The 18981-nt window shown below is 35.7% G+C and overlaps 1 pseudogene; it reads left to right on the top strand.

Annotated features, from left to right (window-relative positions):
• Positions 1 to 13183: 13183 nt before the first annotated feature.
• On the top strand, positions 13184 to 14134 carry LOC121466567 (annotated as a pseudogene).
• The last annotated feature ends 4847 nt before the right edge of the window (positions 14135 to 18981 follow it).

Genomic DNA, 18981 nt, shown 5'->3' with positions numbered 1-18981 from the left:
TCTAAAGCAACTCATCAAGGAAGTTTATATAATAATTTGAAAGCAAATATTTAGAGCTATTCAATAACCAGTAATGAAAATGAGAGGAAAGCTTCATGTAATTCTTTAACGGTTATTTTTACACTGGACATTTTGCTCGACACAAATGTGCAATAAAAATCTTAAAAATAACTCTTGCCATATTTAGAATTAGTATACTTAAAATATATTTGGTATTATTTATTATATTATTATTAATTTTTTACATGTCAATACCAGTTTCCCTTACATTGTGCCTCCTTCTTTTAAACAGATTTTTGTTTTAATTTTATTTAGATGTGTGTAGGCTCTCTCTCTCTCTCTCTCTCTCTCTCTCTGGTGTGTGTGTGTGTGTGTGTCTTTCTTTCTTGAGACCAATAGATGGCATAAATTCCCCTGAAGCTTGAGTATACAACCTTGAGACAACCACTGTAGGTGCTGGGAACCAAACTTAATGGCGCAATGTAAGCCCATTGTATGTTCTTAGTCACTGAATAATCACTTCTGCTCACACTTTGTTTTAAAATACATCAGAAATAGCACTGAAAATATTCACAAATATGTAAAGTCATTTATTGAAAAGTAGTTGTATATTTATAGTTATTTACTGAAATTTTATTTGATAACAATAGATGTGTATGTATTTACCACAAGTCTATATTGTTTCCTCAGAAATGCTGATATTTTCATGAAAGCTGGCCAGAGATGGTTGCTGTAGTTGTATAAATATTAACGTTTTCTTTAGTTTTGGTGTGTTTTTTACTATTATATCCATATTTACTGTAGTGATATGTTATGTCATTGTAGCATTGATATGCATATTTATCTAGATGATATACAGTCAAGCTAATAAATTTAAAGTCCTTAACCTGTGGATCTGAGAGGGGAATATTCCAGACATGATTTTTCTATGCATTTTAGTTATCGTAGCTAGTGGTTATTATCTATATAAATAAAGAAATATTATTAAACATAATATTCAAGCCTTTTATAAAATGAGGCAACTAATTGTTAGGAATTTAAAATTGCCTTATCATTTAAACTCCATCCATGTGCATAGGTTTTTATTATATAATTTAATATGTCTGGATATTTGGTTCATTCTAGTGCAAGTGTTTTGATAAGTTTTGTTACCCAATCACAATCAATATTACACACACACACACACACACACACACAAACACACACACACACACACACACACACACATCAAACATATCCACAGAAAATAATTTGTGATTAGTTGTAACAATGAATTTCTGTGGAAATAAAGATGGCTCAGTGGTTAATTGCATATCCTATATTTCCATAAGACCCAGTATTGTCTGCCAGTATCTAGAATTCTAGCTTAAGACACCCTGGCCTACGAAGGCACAAGACCTAACCTGCATATAACTTCATTAAATCTCAAAGACACATACACATACATAAAAGAGTGGGAAGAAGGTTGAAGAGACAGCTCAGGGGTTAAGAATACTGGCTGCTCTTGCTGAGAAGCCAAGTTAAATTTCTGGGTCCAACATGAGAGCTCAGAGTCACCTGTAACACGTATGCCAACTCATATCTAGCTTTTGTCTACCAGTCACATGTACTGTGTACTGACAAACATGCAGACAAAACCCAACTACACATAAACTAAGAAAATAAATAAATTTTTAAAAGGTAACAGGATTATGTCATTAAAATTTTATTTACTGGGTCCTAATATTGATTCAGTAAAATAATCAAGAGAAATAAAAAAGCACATGTCTAAGACAGGTATGTGTGTGTGTGCATATACATTTACATACACATATAATATTTTAGAACAAAAATTATATATAATGCATGATATGATGTAATATATAGTAAATATAAATGTACATTTATATATTAGCACATAGAGAGCTAAGGAAATTCTATATATATTACATATATACAATAATTTTAGTTATATATAAACTTTTATATATTAATGGTTTATATATACATTATATATTATAGATATTATTTAGACTATATTTGAATTGTTGCATGTAGGACATAGTACACACATGTATGCATAAATAATGTACATAATAACCATATATATGATTTGCTGAACTGCTATTGCCCTTTTTCCCATGATTTTCTGCATTTTGTATCTATTAAAGTCACTACATTTTCATTATGATTAGAGTACAATTGATAGAATGAATGCCTCAGAGCTTTAGAGATGTAACATACAATCACACATGACATGGTTAAATATGTTAGATCAAACTTTAGCCTCCCAGGCAAATTTTCAGTGATTATCTCTAATGTCTTGATCTTCAAGGCCGTGATGATATACATTTGTAACAAAGTTTGGAGCCAGAATTTAAGTTTTTTATTTATTTCTTTTTCTTCCTTCATCATTTATTTATATATTTTAGATACAAATTGATGGAGAAAGGTCATTGGCTAATAGAGGAACTGCCTTGGCCCATTTTATTGGTTAGAAGATAGGTGGGAAGAGTAAACAGAACAGAAGGCTGGGAGGAAGAGGAAGTGAGCTCAGACTCCACAGCTCTCCTCTCGGGAGCAGACGCCTCAGAGAGACACCATGCTCTGCTCTCCCGGGCAGACGCATGCGATGAAGCAAGCCACCAGGTTAGACATGCTGAACCTTTCCCGGTAAGACCGGTGCTCACAGATTATTGGAGATGGGTTGATCGGGATGTGAGAATTAGCCTGTAAGAGCTAGAGCTAAAGGGCCAAGCAGTGTTTAAATGAATACAGTTTGTGTGTTGTTATTTCAGGGCATGAGCTAGCAGGTGGCTGGGGTGCTGGGGACGCAGCCCTGCCACCCCTATTAGTACAACAAATCACTGTTTTCCTACCTTTTTTTCCTCCCCCCACATTTCCCCTATACTCCCATCCACTCTCATCCTATGTCTCCTGTCTCTACTGAGACAGGATAAGGCCTCTTATGGGAATCAACAAAGCATGGCAGATGAAGCTGAGTTGGAACCAAGCTCCTCCCCTCTGCATCAAGGCTGAACAAGTCATCCTGCTATAGGGAATAGGTTCCAAAGTGCCAGCTCATGAATCAGGAACAGCACCTGGTCCCACTGCTAGGGTCCCCACAAAAGTCTCAACTACCCAGTTGTCACCCAGATGCAGAGGATCTAGGCTGCTCCTATACTGACTCTCTAGCTATTCCACCAAAGTCCATGAGCTCCCACAAACTCAGGTCAGCTGTCTCTGTGAGTTTCCCATCATGATCTTGACTCTCCCCCCCCTTGCTCATATAATACCTCCACCCTATCTTCACCTGGACTCCTAGAGCTCAGCCCAGTGATTGCCTTGAATCTTTGCATCTGATTCCATCAGGTACTGGATGAAGACTCTATAATGATAACTAGGGAAATCACCTATCTGATTACAGGGGAAGGTGAGTTCAGGAACCCCCTCTGCTATTGCTTGGAGTTTTAGCTGGAGTCATCCTTGTGGGTTCCTGGGAGCCTCCTTGGCACCAGGTTTCTTACTAACCCCCAAATTACCCTCTCTATCACAGTTCCAGGCACACAGCAGTCCACATTGCCATCAAGCAAGCCATAGCACTTTACTCCAAATGCTCCATTCAAAAGCTCTGTCTCCCGCAGGAGCCAGGCAGAGATCGCAATGGTGGCACAGACCAGAAAGCCGGCATTTTAAAACAGCCAGTTTTTGTCCTGCTGCTGAGTCAGGAAAATTTCAAAATGGAGGACGTACCATTTTGTGCTAGCTCTGGGGCCACCAGGTAGGAGTTGAACTCAGCACTTTAACTCCGAGACTGAGCGTGCAGCACAGAAATTCTTTTCATCCAAGTTACATCCAAATCTGACACGCAGAGCACTGCACAGTCTGAAAACATCTCTGTGAATGGCAGCGGGAATCCGCCAGGCTCTCCCGCCTGCTCAAGTCTGATTCTGCCACCTGCCCAGGCAGGAAATGCTGAGCCAAGGACATGGTCTCAGCTACTTTCCTCCAGATCCTGAGCGGGAACACAAACATCTAGTTCCATAAGCCATTGAAATAATTTAAAGCCAGAGTTTGCACTGGTGGTACAGCCCAGGAAGCTGCGTTTTAAACCCGTGCAGCTTTTTTCCTGCTAAGGCTGCTGAGTCAGGGAAATTTCTTTGCAGCATGCCCTAGCAAACAGCAAAAAGCTGTGGTAAACTCTCTATTTTTAAGCCCTCTCAGGTTTTTAAGTGCATTTAATTGGCCACGTTGGGTGCCACTCTGTTGAAAATAGGAGCGGCGGGGCTGTGTCCAGCCACTCGGCTAGCTTTGCCTGAAATAATTACATGGAAACTGTATTCTTTTAAACACTGCCTGGCCCATTAGTTCCAGCCTCTAATTGGCTAGCTCTTACATATTGATCTAACCCATTTCTAATAATCTGTGTAGCCCACAAGGTGGCTTTCCAGGGAAGATCTTAACCTGCGTCTGTCTGGAGTGGGAGAATCATGGCGACTGCCCAACTTGGCTTCTTTCTCCCAGCATTCTGTTCTGTTTACTCCACCTACCTAATTTTCTGTTCTATTAAAGGGCCAAGGCAGTTTTTTTTTTTTTATTTAACCAATGAAATCAACACAAAACAGAAGACTCCCACATCATTACTAACCCCCAAATTACCCTCTCTATCAAGATCCCACTGTCTCCTCCATCCCTCACACAACTTGACCATCCTGATCCCTCCTGTTCTCATGCCCCATCCCTTCCCCTCTACTCCTCCCTACCTGCCCCTAGTTTACACAAGACTTTTTATCTACTTACTCTTCCCAGGGAGATCCATGCACCTCTCTTAGGGTCCTCCTTGTTCCCTATCCTCACTGGAGCTGATTGTGTATCCTTTGCTTTTACATCTATTATCTACTTACAAGTGAGTTCATACCAAGTTCATACTGTGTTTGTATTTTGGAGTCTGGATAACCTCACTCAGGATGATTTTTTTTCTAGTTCCATCCATTTACCCTCAAATTTCATGATGCCATTGCTTTTGCCCCTGACTAAAAATTCATTGTGTAGATATACAACAATTTCTTTATTCATTCTTTGGGTGAGGGACATCTAGGTTGTTTCCAGGTTCTGCCTATTAAAGAATGCTATAAACATAGTTGAACAAGTCTCCTTAAGGTGTGGTTGAATGTCCTTTGGGTATAGCATGTTTAATAAAAACCCAAAGTCAGAAACTGTGGTTCAATCCAAAGGTCAGAAAAGCAAAGCAGTTAGCTACTGACTCTTACCTCTATCAGAGTCCAAAAGTCTCCAAGAATCTCAGAATGAGACTGAATGAGAGCTGTCTCCTCCAGTCTTATACCACCCTCTGTTGCTTTGATTAAAGGCATGCACCACCACCTCCTGGATTCTAAGGCAAACTAGATTGGCTACTGGGATTAAAGGTGTGTGTTACTACTGCCTAGTATGTAAGGCTGATCAGTGTGTCCGTTTTACTCTCTGCACTTCAGGCAAGATTTATTTACTAAGATAAAAATGAGATATTTCTACATTTGGGTATATTCCTAAGAATGGTATTACTGGGTCTTGAGATATACTGATTTCAAATTTTCTGAGAAACCTCCATACTGATTTCCAAGGTGCAAGTTTGCACTCCCACCACCAGGGGAAGATGGTTTCCTTTACTCTACATTCTTTCCAACATAGGCTGTTATTAGTGATTTTAATTTTGGCCATTTTGTGATCCAAGTGTGACATGAAAGAGAAATGGACAAATGGCTCCATCCTCTGTTGCCAATGCTAATTTGATAATAGTGAGGACAACAACCATGCTGTGGAGCATTACAGAGAGACTGGCTACCCATTAGCTGTTAAACTGTGCACTATCACACCTGATGGAGCTCATTTCTATTCATATGATAAGGATGATATGGTTCTGGACCCTATCATGGCAGAGCACTTGTCTCACTTCTGCTGAAGACAGACAGACAAGACTGAGCTGGAGATAGACATGAACCAGAGGATTGGTTAATGGGAGCTGATCCAGGAGTCAGGTGGCCACCAAGCCTGTTTGAGCCTGATTACACAGGCATTCAGAGCATGGGGAACAGCTGCTACCTCAACTTTGTGGTGAAGATACTCTTCAGCTTTTGACTTCCAGAGAAACTATGTGGATAAATTGGAGAAGATATTACAGAAAGCCCCAACAGACTCTACCCAAGAGTTCAGCACCCAGGTGGCCAAATTTGGCCATATTTTTCTCTCTGAAGAATACTTCAAACTTACTACTCCCTCCACTCCTCCCACTCTCTCCACCTTTCTCCAATCCCAGCCCAACTTCCACCCCTCAGAAAGGGTAAGTCAACAGTCTCACACTTTAGGGAAGAGGGCCAAGGCTCTGCCCCCTAATTATAGGCTTAGAAAAGTATCCCTGCAAAGAGAATGGGCTCCAAAACACCAGTTAAAGCACTAGGAATGAATCCTGTTCCTAGGGCAAGTGGCCCCATAGACTGCCCAAGCCACACAACTGTCACTAACATTCAGTGGGCCTAGTTTGGTCCTATGCAACTTCCCCTGCTATCAATCCAGAGTCAGTGAGCTCTCACTAGCTCAGGTCAGTTTCTGTGGGTCTCCCCATTATGGTCATGATCCCTTTGCTCATATTATTGCTCCCCCCTCTCTTGGACTGGTCTGTGGAGACTTGGTTCATTGCTTAGCTGTGAATGTGTGCATCTGCCTCCATCAGTTGCTGGATGAAGTTCTATGATGACAATTAAGGTAGTCCCTGATTACAGGGAAAGGCCAGTTCAGGCACCTTCTCCACTATTGCTTAGGGTCTTATCTGGGGTCATTCTTGTGGATTCCTGAGAATTTCCCTAGAGCCAGGTTTCTTGTTACTCCCATAATGTCTCCCTCAATCACAATATCACTTTCCTTTCTCTCCCTCTCTATCCTTCCTTCACCTCAACAATCCAGATCCCTCATGTTCTCCTCCTCCCTCTCCCTTGCCCATCCCCTCCCCCTTCTGCCCTCTGTTCTCCCCACTCCTAATTTTCTCAGGAGATCTTGTCTAATCAAGCAGAGGACTGATCTCCAAAATAGACAATTCAAGAAACTAGACATCAAAACACCCAATAATCATATCAACAAATGGGGTCGAGATCTAAACAGAGAATTCTCAATAGAAGAATTACAAATGGCTGAAAGACACTTAAGGAATTGCTCAACATCCTTAACCATCAAGGAAATTAAAATCAAAACAACTCTGAGATACCATCTTACATATATCAGAATGGCTAAGATCAAATACACTGATGATAGCTCATGCTGGAGAGAATGCAGAGTAAGAGGAGCAATCCTCTGTTGCTGGTAGGAGTGCAAACATGTACAGTCACTTTGAAAATCAGTATGATGGTTTGTCAGAAAATTAATAATCAATCTTCCTCATGACCCAGCAATTCCATTCTTGGGCATATACCCAAAGGATGCACAATCATAGCACAAAGATATTTGTTCAACTTTATCTTCCACAATCAAAATTTCTAGGAGTTTGGGCATCACAACAATGGAGTAAAGAAAATCCACAAAGGATAGGAGACTAAGAAAAAATAAATATATAGGGTATAGAGCTTGGAATTGAGCCTGATGATGGCAAACATGCCCAGGTTTCCCAGCACATGTTTATGATCAGGAAGAGGAGGAACAAGGGCTACTGGAGGTCCAGGTATTCTGAGAAGTCTATGAGGATAAAGATCAGCACAAGCATAGATTTGATAGTAGAAAACCTATAAATATCATTATAGATTGATACTCAAACTATTTGAATCAAATATTTTATGTATTTATTTTCCTTAAAATGTTGTATAATTTCTGAGTAGGATTTTTAGTATATTTTGTATTTCAAAACTTATGTGGGTTTTTAGAAGATTTGTCTAAGTATATAAAGGAAATTTATCCTGATTTGTGTATGAAGGAAATTTAAGTTTCATATTCAGAACTATGAAACAGGAAATAATAAGTATTGACAAATTTTTACATTTAACTCTACATTGACCATTTTTATTGGAAAGTTTTATTTGTATAAACATAAAGATATAATTTCTATGAAGCTTTTTGTTTTCCTTGTTTGAGATTAGAGTTTCATCATATAAAGCTAGCTTTGCAGACCTGACTTCCTTTTGTCTTTCTTTGTCTTACAGGTACTGAGATTAAAAATATCCACCACTACACATGGTTTCATTTCTTCTTATATTTTATGGAATCTAGCACATATCACTTACATTTCATAGTGTAATTTATATTTGTCTAAACAACTGTAACAAATATGTGTTTTTATAAATATGCATATAATGTTTTTGCAATATTTCAATGTGACATTATATCTACAATTGCTTATTAATTTTTATTTGGATAATTCATAAAATTATTTAGGAAATTTTAGATTATTTCTACCCCAATAGATCATAACAATGTGTAATTATATCAAACTGACATAAATTTTTAGTCAGTTTTTTAACTGACTAAATTTTTTAAACTATATGTAGTAATAACAAAGCAGTAATCCATAAACACTGAGATTGCTGAAGCATTTCTGATGTTGTCTTTTGAGGTGCTTGGACTTCATAATGGGGTCCTTTTGATCAAGTATTCTTCATTTGTACGAATTCCTTTAGCTTGTGGTTACTGTTCTTCATTACAAAACAGGACACCTTCCCTTCTAAGCCTCAAGTCTTCCACATTGTGGAAGAAGAATAGGACTTTAATGAGAGGTCTTGAAGAAATACTGTGAATCCATGCCTTCTGGACATAATGTAAAATTGGCACTTATACTACAACTGTGTTTATTTGAACCAGACCAGTACAAAGTTTGAACATTTATTCTTTTCATTATGCATGAGGGAATGTGGACTATGGATAGTTATTGGTAGTAGGGGAAGGTAGGTATGTTATTGGCAGTAGGGGAAGGTATGCACATTGCCATGATCCACTGAATATTTATCCATTCATGCTACTATTAGCAGTTGTAATTAAGCAAAACACATAAAAAGTAATCAAAGTATCAGTTTATTGAGAAGGCTTTCAGTAGGAGTGCTGGTTAGTTTTTGTCCACGTGACACACAGTAGAGTCATTTTTGGAGAGGAAACATAGCATGAAGAGCTATTTCTTTTTTTTTTTTTTTGTTTTTTGTTTATTGTTTTTTGTTTTTTGTTTTTTTCGAGACAGTGTTTCTCTGTGGCTTTGGAGCCTGTCCTGGAACTAGCTCTGTAGACCAGGCTGGTCTTGAACATGAAGAGCTATTTCTATTAGATTGGCCAAAGAGCATCTCTTGGTGCATGATTGATGTGAGAAAGCCCAGTCTATTGACATTGAGGCCGCACCTAAAAATGTAGTGTTGTTTATATAAGAAAGAAGGCTGAGATTTTTCAGTAAATAGCATTTCTCCTTGGCCTCTATTCCAGTGCTTGCCTCCTGGTTTCTACTTTAGTTTGTGCCTTGACTTCTTTACTGACAGACTGTGAAATAAAAGTGTAAGCCAAGCAAACACTTTCCTTGCCAACCTTGTTTTTTGTTGGTATTTTGGAAGAATATTAAAAAGTAAATTAGATTAACAAAGATGGACAGGTGATTAAAGTAGAGTGAGGACTTAAAATGCACACATTTGAGTAGGTATATAAATATGAAAATTTTCAAAACCAAATTACAGTGACGTTTTATTGTAATGCTATAGCAAAATATATTAATTAGTGTTTGGGAATATTAGACAAGATTCTCAAAATTCACGTGTAATATGGGAATAATTTGGGATGTATTTTATCTTTTTAATACTATTTATATGTTCTAATTTCAATACTGAAATTAAATTATTTGTATTTATATTTTATTAGCATATATTTTACATAATAATATATTTTTATTCATTTTCATGCATATAAATAACATATTCTTCGTCTCTACACATAATTTAGCATCTCCTTATTATCCTCTATAAAAATCCTTTCAACTGTGGTCCAGATCCTTATGCTAAATAAAAATATACATTTAACTCTAAAGCAAATAAAAACAATGACAATTACAATTTTTAATATGTTTTTATTTCAAACTTGGAGCCTGCTGTATCATAAAATATCTTTTAAAAGACATGTTCTTATGTATCAACATTATTCTCTCTTTTCTCCTTAGATACATACTTATTGTAGCAGTAAACCATAAATTTCATAACCAAATCCATTTTCCATTTGTTATATGATTGACAGCATTTGATACCTTTCTTTAAAACAAAATATTAATTATCTTTATTTAATTTTTTGGACTAATATATTTGACTCACTATCACATGCAATAAAGAATTATGATCTCTCTTATTTAAAGTTTCATTTATAATTGAATGTATGTTTGTATGTATAATGTGTACAATGAAAATAAAATGAAATATACCTCCCATTGCCCACTACAAATTCCCAACATTTTTCTTATAAACCACTAAGTTCAGTTAGAGCTGTTCCAAATGTACATATGATGGGACAATTCCCTGAACCTTAGCTAGTATAACTATTCTTGGTGAATTCCACTAGATTTGTCCATATATCCATTCACATGTTAATTTAATAATTCTCATAAACATAAATCCTATTGAGCGAAACTTTGTATATGAGGTCTGAAAAAGAACACAATATTGTCCTGCAAAATTATACATTCTAAAAACAAAAGAGGAAATTTCTTCTAATTAGATGTTTATAGTCCAAGACAATCTTCAGTGAGGGTTCTTTAGGGTGCATTTCCCCAAAGTCAAGTAGTTGGTTCATATTAAATAATACCATATTTAATACAGATTAAATCCTGTGTCTTCTTCAAGATGTTTATATGTTTCTTTTGAAATATTTTGATGATTGCATTCTTTATTTAATTTCTATTTTACAAGGATCAGTTCCTGCCTTTGTTTGAGAAACTTAAAACATTTTAATTTTGAAGGATATCGCTCATGTTTATTAATAAGAAAATGACATAATCTTAAAAGCACATCTTGAAAATCATGCTTTTGGTGAGTTACTTGAAACTGTTTGAATCTTCTGGAATGTATATGAAAATCCTTAAAAACTGAAAGATGGTAGGGGAAAGTCGAGTGACTTAGCCCAGAGTCCTGGGTGACAAATCATTGGACACCAGAGATCAAAATTGAATGTTAATCATAAAAATCTAAGAGTAAGTATACATATTTGAAGCCCCCTGCTCTTATGGTTTCTATTTTGAATGATATAAACACTGGTTTTGCAGTAATCCCAAAAGTAGTTAGGATATTTAATTTAATTAGTTATAAAGAAAACTTTATTTTCATAAAAATATGTCATTAACATTATATTTCAGCTACTGTGCTCTTGTAGATTTTCCTGAATTTTGTTAAGGCAAAGTGTTACTCTGTAACTCAGTCTAATTTACAACCCATTATTCACTTGCAAAAGACTCCTGAGTCCTTGGGTCATGAATATGCAGACCCATGCTCATCTTCTTTGTGTTTACCAAAGAAATGATACTGATGTGTGTGAGTGTGGAGCTTAAATTTCTACAGTGAGATAGCAGTTAAAACTATTGATACATGTTCCAATTTTAATAGTATGTAGAAAGATAAGATTATGACAAATATTTACGATAATTTCGGGAAACTGGAATTTTACTGAATGATACTATGTATTCTGGGAGTCCTGAATTAAGGCAAATAGGTGTCAAAGATTCAAGAAGATAACATATAAATTGATAAAAAAGGCATATTAGAAATTTAGAACAAAGGGAATTGGAATTTGTAATTTAACAATAAACTGGCGACCTCCAATTTATCTAAGATTTCTCAGTACATAAGAATGAAGTGTTTGTCTGATGTGTAATGCATGAATAGTTTTTGTAGACCAGTAAAATTAATAAGTTCAAACAGCTTTACATTCTTATTTAATAGTTATACAGTGAGTAAAAAATTCATAGTAGGTCTCCTAATTCATAATTTTATTGTCTATGACAATTTTATTCTAATGTTGTCGATCCCGATTTTACTACTGAATTTAGCTCAGGACAATATTATAATAGTTTCTTTTAAAAAATATGAACTTGTGAGGGTAAAACTATTGAAAAACTATGTAAAGACTTAAAGGAAGAAAGAGATGAAATTGATTAACACATATGTATGGAAAGATTTATAAAAAATAAAAATAATATTTTATAGAGGCTCTGTTACTATTGTATATATATACATATATATTTAATTAGTCTGAGAAAGCTAATGAAAATATTACTACTAGTAGTAATAATAATAAAAGTAAATATTAATGAAGGCCTCCCTTCTACACAACTGAATATGGAATTAATTTTGATGATCAGTGTAATGATTATTGTCAAATCAAACTGAAGAGGTTACAGGTGTTAGGAGCGGAGACTCAGAAAAAAAAGAGAGAGAAAGTATTGGTAAGATGGAAGTAAAAACTAAAGAAGTCATTAACAATCATTTGGTTTTAATCTGCATCAATGTTGTTTTGATTCTGATGTAAATTAGGAAGTTAACAAAATTAATGCCAGTCAGCTAGTGCACCAAAGTCAGGTTATCCTCAAATTTTTTTAAAAAGTAAAAAGAGGGTTTTGTTAACTGCATAGACACATTCTTGTCTAGCAGTCACAAGGCCATAGGTTCAGTCACTACTAAAACAAACAAAAAATCAAACAAAATATAGCACAACAAAATAAAACACCTTTAATATAAAGAATTGTGAATTTCTATGTCAATAATTTGTATGACTAGTTCCTATTATTTTATTTTCCTTGTATGCTATATGTTTTTAACTTTCCAGTTTTCTCAAACATGAGACTATGAATGCACAGACCATATTGATTTTTCTTATTTAGCTGAATGTCTCATTTGAAATTATTTTCTGTGAGGAAGCATTCCAACGATCAGAAATAATCATGAGGATTTTATATGCATTTCATATAATTAATTATTTTTATTCCAGGTGAGAACATTACAGGATTAAAGAACAGATCCAACTTGTAAAGAAATGCACAGTTTGAGGTAAAGAATAAATCCTGAAGCAGAACACCACTGAGTTCAAGATCATCAGATTTTTGTTGCTGTTGTTGTTTATATCAGGTGTCATCTGAGCTTTTGCCCTATCAAGTTCTACTGATAAAATTTCTTCATTTTTTTCCTTTTTTTTTTTTTTTTGTTTTTGTAAGTGGTAACTCATGGTATATGCAAAGATAAACTAGAGTTCTGTGACCACATTTATTCTGGTGGGCTTCACGGACTACCCACACCTCCAAGCACCACTCTTTCTTATGGTTCTGGCCATATACGCAGTCACTCTAGTAGGCAACATTGGTATAATTGTCGTCAGAAGGATCAACCCTAAACTTCATACCCCAATGTATTTTTTTCTGAGCCATCTTTCGTTTCTGGATATATGTTATTCTAGTGTATTTACACCAAAATTACTGGAGATCTTGGTTGTGGAACAGAGAACTATCTCCCTAAAAGGTTGCATAGTCCAGTTTTTCTTTGGCTGTGCATGTGTGATTACAGAGATGTTCATGTTAGCAGTGATGGCGTATGACAGGTTTGTGGCTGTTTGTAACCCCCTGCTCTACACTGTTGCTATGTCTTGTCAGCTATGTGCTCTCTTAGTAGCTGGAAGTTATATGTGGGGTGGTCTGTGTGCTGTGATAATCACATACACTCTCACTGCCCTTTATTACTGTGAACCTGGCATCATTGATCACTTTGGCTGTGAGTATTCTGCCATCATCTCTGTATCCTGTTCTGACTCCTCATTCAGTCAGATGGCATGCTTAGTCATTTCCATATTAAGTGAGGGTAGTAGCCTGCTTATCACCATGGCCTCCTATGTCTTCATAGTCTTCACTATTATCAAAATGCCTTCTAAGGGTGGGCTCCGAAAAGCATTTTCCACCTGTACTTCTCACTTGACTGCCATCAGCATCTTTCACGGGATCATCCTCCTTCTCTACTGTGTGCCCAACGCAAACAGCTCCCGGCTCCTGGTCAAAGTGGCAACTGTGCTCTATACTGTCCTGATCCCCATGCTGAACCCACTCATTTACAGCCTAAGGAACAAGGATGTGAAGGAGACGGTCAAGAGGCTCCTCAGCTCAAAACTGCACTCTCACTCAATATAATACTGATAGAATGAAGTTTTAACTTAATATGTTTTAATTAACAACCTAAATAAACCTCTACCACTCTATTTGAGTGTGTAGAGAAGGAGGAGTAGATCTGAGAGAAATAGGGGAGTACGTGTGAGCATATACGTGCACATGCACACACACACACCACAGGAACAAAATAACAGGAATCAACAAACACATCTTATGGATATCTTTCAACATGGACAGTCTTAATTCCCAAATAAAAAGACAAAGAATGAATGTGAAAAAGCAACCCATTCTCCAAAGGGACAAGGAGTTTCAAATAGTGCCATGAATCCTTCCTGATCACCATGGGTAAAAGATGAGCAGTAACAACAAAAGCTTTTAAACTTTTACAAATTCATGGAAATTGAAAGCTCACTACTAAATGAAAAATGGGTCAAGAAAGAAATTAAGAAATAATTTGAATCTGTCTTAGAATTTAATTAAAATGAAAAGATAGCATCCTAAAACTCGAAGGACTTCTGAAGGCAAACCTAAGAAGCCAGTTCATAGCAATAAGTGCCTACTCTTAAACTACTCAGGACCAGATTGATTTGCTGCTGATTTCTAAAAAGACTTTCAAAAAAATAAAGACAATATTTCTAGAACTATTCCACAAAATAAAAACATATGAAAATTGCCCAATTCACTCTAGGAACATATAGCTATCCTGATAACTAAACCACATAAGGATTTAAAACCGAAAGAGAATTACAGACCAAATTCCCTTGTGAACAAAAATGTAAAATTTCTAAATAAAATACTTACAAGCAAAATTCAAGAACATATTAAAATATTATCAACCACAATCAAGTAGGTTTTACTCCAAAGATGCAAGTATGGTTCAATATACAAAAGTCAATAAACGTTATCTACCATATAAACAAAATGAAAGAAGAAAAAATTCATGATCATCTCATTAGAAGCAGAAATGATCTTTGACAATATCTAATATCCCTTTATGATAAAAGTCCTGGAGAAATTAGAGATATAAGGGGGATACATAAATAAAATAAAAGCAACGGATTAAATAAAATATTCATCAAAACTACAACTGGACTCTTTACAGAAATTGAACGAACACTTAACGTGATATGGGGATCCTATGTTTAATAAAAGATACAAAAATAAAAATAAGTGAAAAATTAAGGTTCCAAAGCTTTTTGTTACTATATAGGTTTTACATTTTGCCAGGTTTTACTTTTCTTTTTCTTTTTTCCCCCTATTTTCAAGACATGGTTTTTCTGTGTAGAACTGACTTTCCTGAAATTTACTTTGAAAATTGAAATTTTGAAATTTATGCTCTGACAATGATGAAGCATGTGTGGGCAGCCTGTGTATGACAGTTCTGTCAAACTTTTCCAGATAGGGTTTCATGGTCTAAATTGACAAGGATGTCTGACCAGGTCTCTTCTTCAAGAGGGCACCACATTTCATTACAGATGGTTGTGAGTTACCATGTGGTTGCTGGGAATTGAACTCAGAACCTTTGGAAGAGCAGGCCGTGCTTTTCATTGCTGAGTCATATGGTTTTAAAGCTTTATGTTAACTGTTGGTATTCCTGTATAGATTTTAAATTATTCCATGATTTTCTTTTTCTTTTTCAAGACAGAGTTTCTTTGTATAGCCCTGGTTTTCCCGAAACCCACTCTGGCTCTTTCGACTCATGATAAACCACTCTGGCCGCTAAGTCAGAGAGATCTGCTTGGCTCTGCCTCCTGAGTATGTGATTAAAGACATGTGCTACCACTACCTAGCTGTTGACAGGTTTTATTGGGTAGTATGATATAATATCTGAGTTTGAGTTTACCTTCTGTCACTGTTTTCTTTTTAATTTAACATGATACTATTCATATAAACAAGGTTAATGTAATATCATGGAATGCAAAATATTAGAACCATTGTTAATAAAATATCTAAGTCTGCTATTGTAAAAAAGCATTAAAATTAATAAAACAGGACAAGAATCAGAATAATAGTATCATTATAGTAACATGAAATAGATCTCTGATTTTCTTAATCACTATGGATATTAGGAATTTTCCCTTATGTTAATATTTAGTTGTACTGAGTAAGGTTTGCTTAAAACTTTGATTATTCCTACCAGGTTGCTTATTTCTATCAACTTACTTTTATTTTCCACTAATTTAATATTTTAATATTCAATATCTTTGCTTAATTAAAATAAAATTGCATTATTGTCAACCTCTATTGTAGACTATTATTTTAAGATATGTTACATTTGTTTATGCTTTGTAATATTTGTTTAATGATACAAAGATGAGTTGTATTCATTTATGTTCCATTTGTTTAACTCTGTAAAGCTGTGTTACTTTGCCTGGATGAAAACGCCAGATTTGTCTAATAAAGAGCTTAATGGCCAATATCTAGGCAGGAGAGAAAAACAGTTGAGGCTGCCAGGCAAAGAGAATGAATAGGAGGAAAAATTCTATGCCCCAAAGAAGAGAGAAGAGGGAGAAGTGAGAAAATGAAAATGAGATCAGGAGGCCAGTGTCAGCCCACCAACCACACAGCAAACCATGGAGAAGAAAGGAAAGAGAAATATATAGAATAAAGAAAGATAAAAGTCCTAGAGGCAAAAACATATATGAGATAATTTAAGAATAGCTGGCTAGAAACAAGTCAAGTTAAGACTAGGCATTCCTAAAAATAAGAACAAGTCTCCACGGATTTATTTGGGAGCTGGGTGGTGGGTTCCCAAAAAGAAATAAAACAAAACAAAACTAAGTACATTTTGGCATTCCAATGTGATATCCATATATGTATGTAAGACCTGAGAAAGCTGAAGAAAAGGGAATAGAAACTCTGCAACATAACATTTAAACAGACATTTTACAGTAAATAGAAAAAGAATACAAAGTAAAAAAGAAAAATGCCTGCCACTGTGCAAGAAGAGGTGGGAGCTTAAACACAGTTCTTTGTCGGCTACTTCCAACCAGGCAATCAAGATTTAGGCGTGGCTTTCAACACTCAAGAAGAGGGCAGAACCAGCTGCCAAAGTCACAGCAGAGGTCCTCCTGGCTGAGCAGCTTTGCAGTTCTGTGTTCATGCAGACAAAAGAGTCTAGAGATACCCGGTAAATACATATCTGGATGAGAAAAAAAAAACCCTCTAAACCAGTTCCAGTGTGTCTAACATTGTGCATAGTCATAAGAAAATAAAAGGGGTATTGACAGTCATAAAAAAATGAGTAGTTTTAAAGTAAAGTCTTTAAAGAGATGGGAAAAAGTAATATAAAATAATGAACAATGAGAGTCTTTTCCTCTTATTTTTTAATGTTAAGACACAAACAGTTAATTTCCTAGACTAAAATCTTGCATCAATAAACCGTGGTGAAAATTAGTACCTTACATATTAGTAACCTGTTAAGGTTTGAGCAGGGTTAAATGAGGTTCCTTTTCCCCATATTAGCTGAGAGTGAATCCAGGCTACCCAGCACTCCTTATCTGTAAAGACTATGAATAAATAAACTCAAATATACCATACTTTTCATCATAGGGTGATGTGGAATTCCTCTCTGTATTCTATGAATATGTTTTATTATCATTGGTTATTAAAGAAAAGGTTTGGCCAATGGATTAGTAAAGTCAGGCGGGAAATCTGAACAGATATGGAGAGAAAATAGGCAGAGTTAGAGGGATGCCATGTAGCTGCTGCAGGAGAAAGACGCCACCCATCTGTCAGAAACTTTCTGGGAGGCCACAGCCCCATGGTGATACTCAGATTAATAGAAATGGGTTAATTTGAGATATAATTGTTAGCTAGAAATATGCCTAAGCTATTGGCCTAACGTTGTAATTAATATAGTTTCTGTAAGATTATTCAGGTTTGAGCAGTATATTCTCATCTGAGAGCCCTGACGCCCTGTGCATGAATGGTTGTCTAGGCTTCCACTTCAAGGCATGATTCCCTTAGTGATAAGAGTACATCAATCCAATCAGATAGCTGATGGTCAATGTCAAAGAACAAGCAAAGCCCCCTATTGCACCATTGTAGTATCATGCTGGTCATTGCTGTGATAAATACATATCTTATCTAGGCAGGACTTTGGCTACTTTTGTCCATTGACAGATTATATGGCAAATTAGGAGAATATGAAATATTGCATTCTCCTCTTCAGGGCAGAGGCATTTAGGTCATATACAGCTAGAGTCTTCTAAGTCTTAAATCTTTAACCATGTATTCAGCAATAGAGACTTATTTCAACCTCTTAAAGGGAACCAAGGTCAACAGCAATAACCTATATACCTTAGGAGTCAACTGGACTCTCATGACTAACTACTCAGAGTTTCCACATGTTTTGTATACATATATTCTATACATATTATGTATTACATGTAAATTTTGGTAACTATAAAATAAGATTCCTTATTAGTTTTCAGACATCCTTAGTATTACTTATTTCTCACCCCTCTGTTCCTTTGGTACTGACCACCTGCCAAGCCTTAGTCAGGTTTCTTTAGAGAAACAAAATGTACAGAATGCACATACGTGTATATATAAAGAGGGTTTAGTAGCATGACTTGCAAATACTCTAACAAAATAGACCACCAAAACAGAAGGTTTCAGAATCCAGTATTTTTTTCAGGCCACAGTACATAAAAGAGAAAAAGCAAAGATCTTGTAAAATATAGAGCTCTATATACCTGATTTATAAACTAATAAGCAATATAAGTCATGTACAAATTAATATATAATATAACATATATTATATATAAAATACAAACAAACTTGATGGAATCAGAAAGTATTTTACAACATTCTAAAGAACAAAGGTAAATAGTAAAGTGCCTTGTGTATTTCATATTGAAGCA

Source organism: Microtus oregoni, unplaced genomic scaffold (genome assembly GCF_018167655.1).
Source record: "Microtus oregoni isolate MIOR12 unplaced genomic scaffold, Mior012 000033F_ref0000390, whole genome shotgun sequence".
Classification (NCBI taxonomy): domain Eukaryota; kingdom Metazoa; phylum Chordata; class Mammalia; order Rodentia; family Cricetidae; genus Microtus; species Microtus oregoni.
Note: the sequence above shows the minus strand (reverse complement) of the source record. Positions and strands in the feature narration are given on the sequence as shown.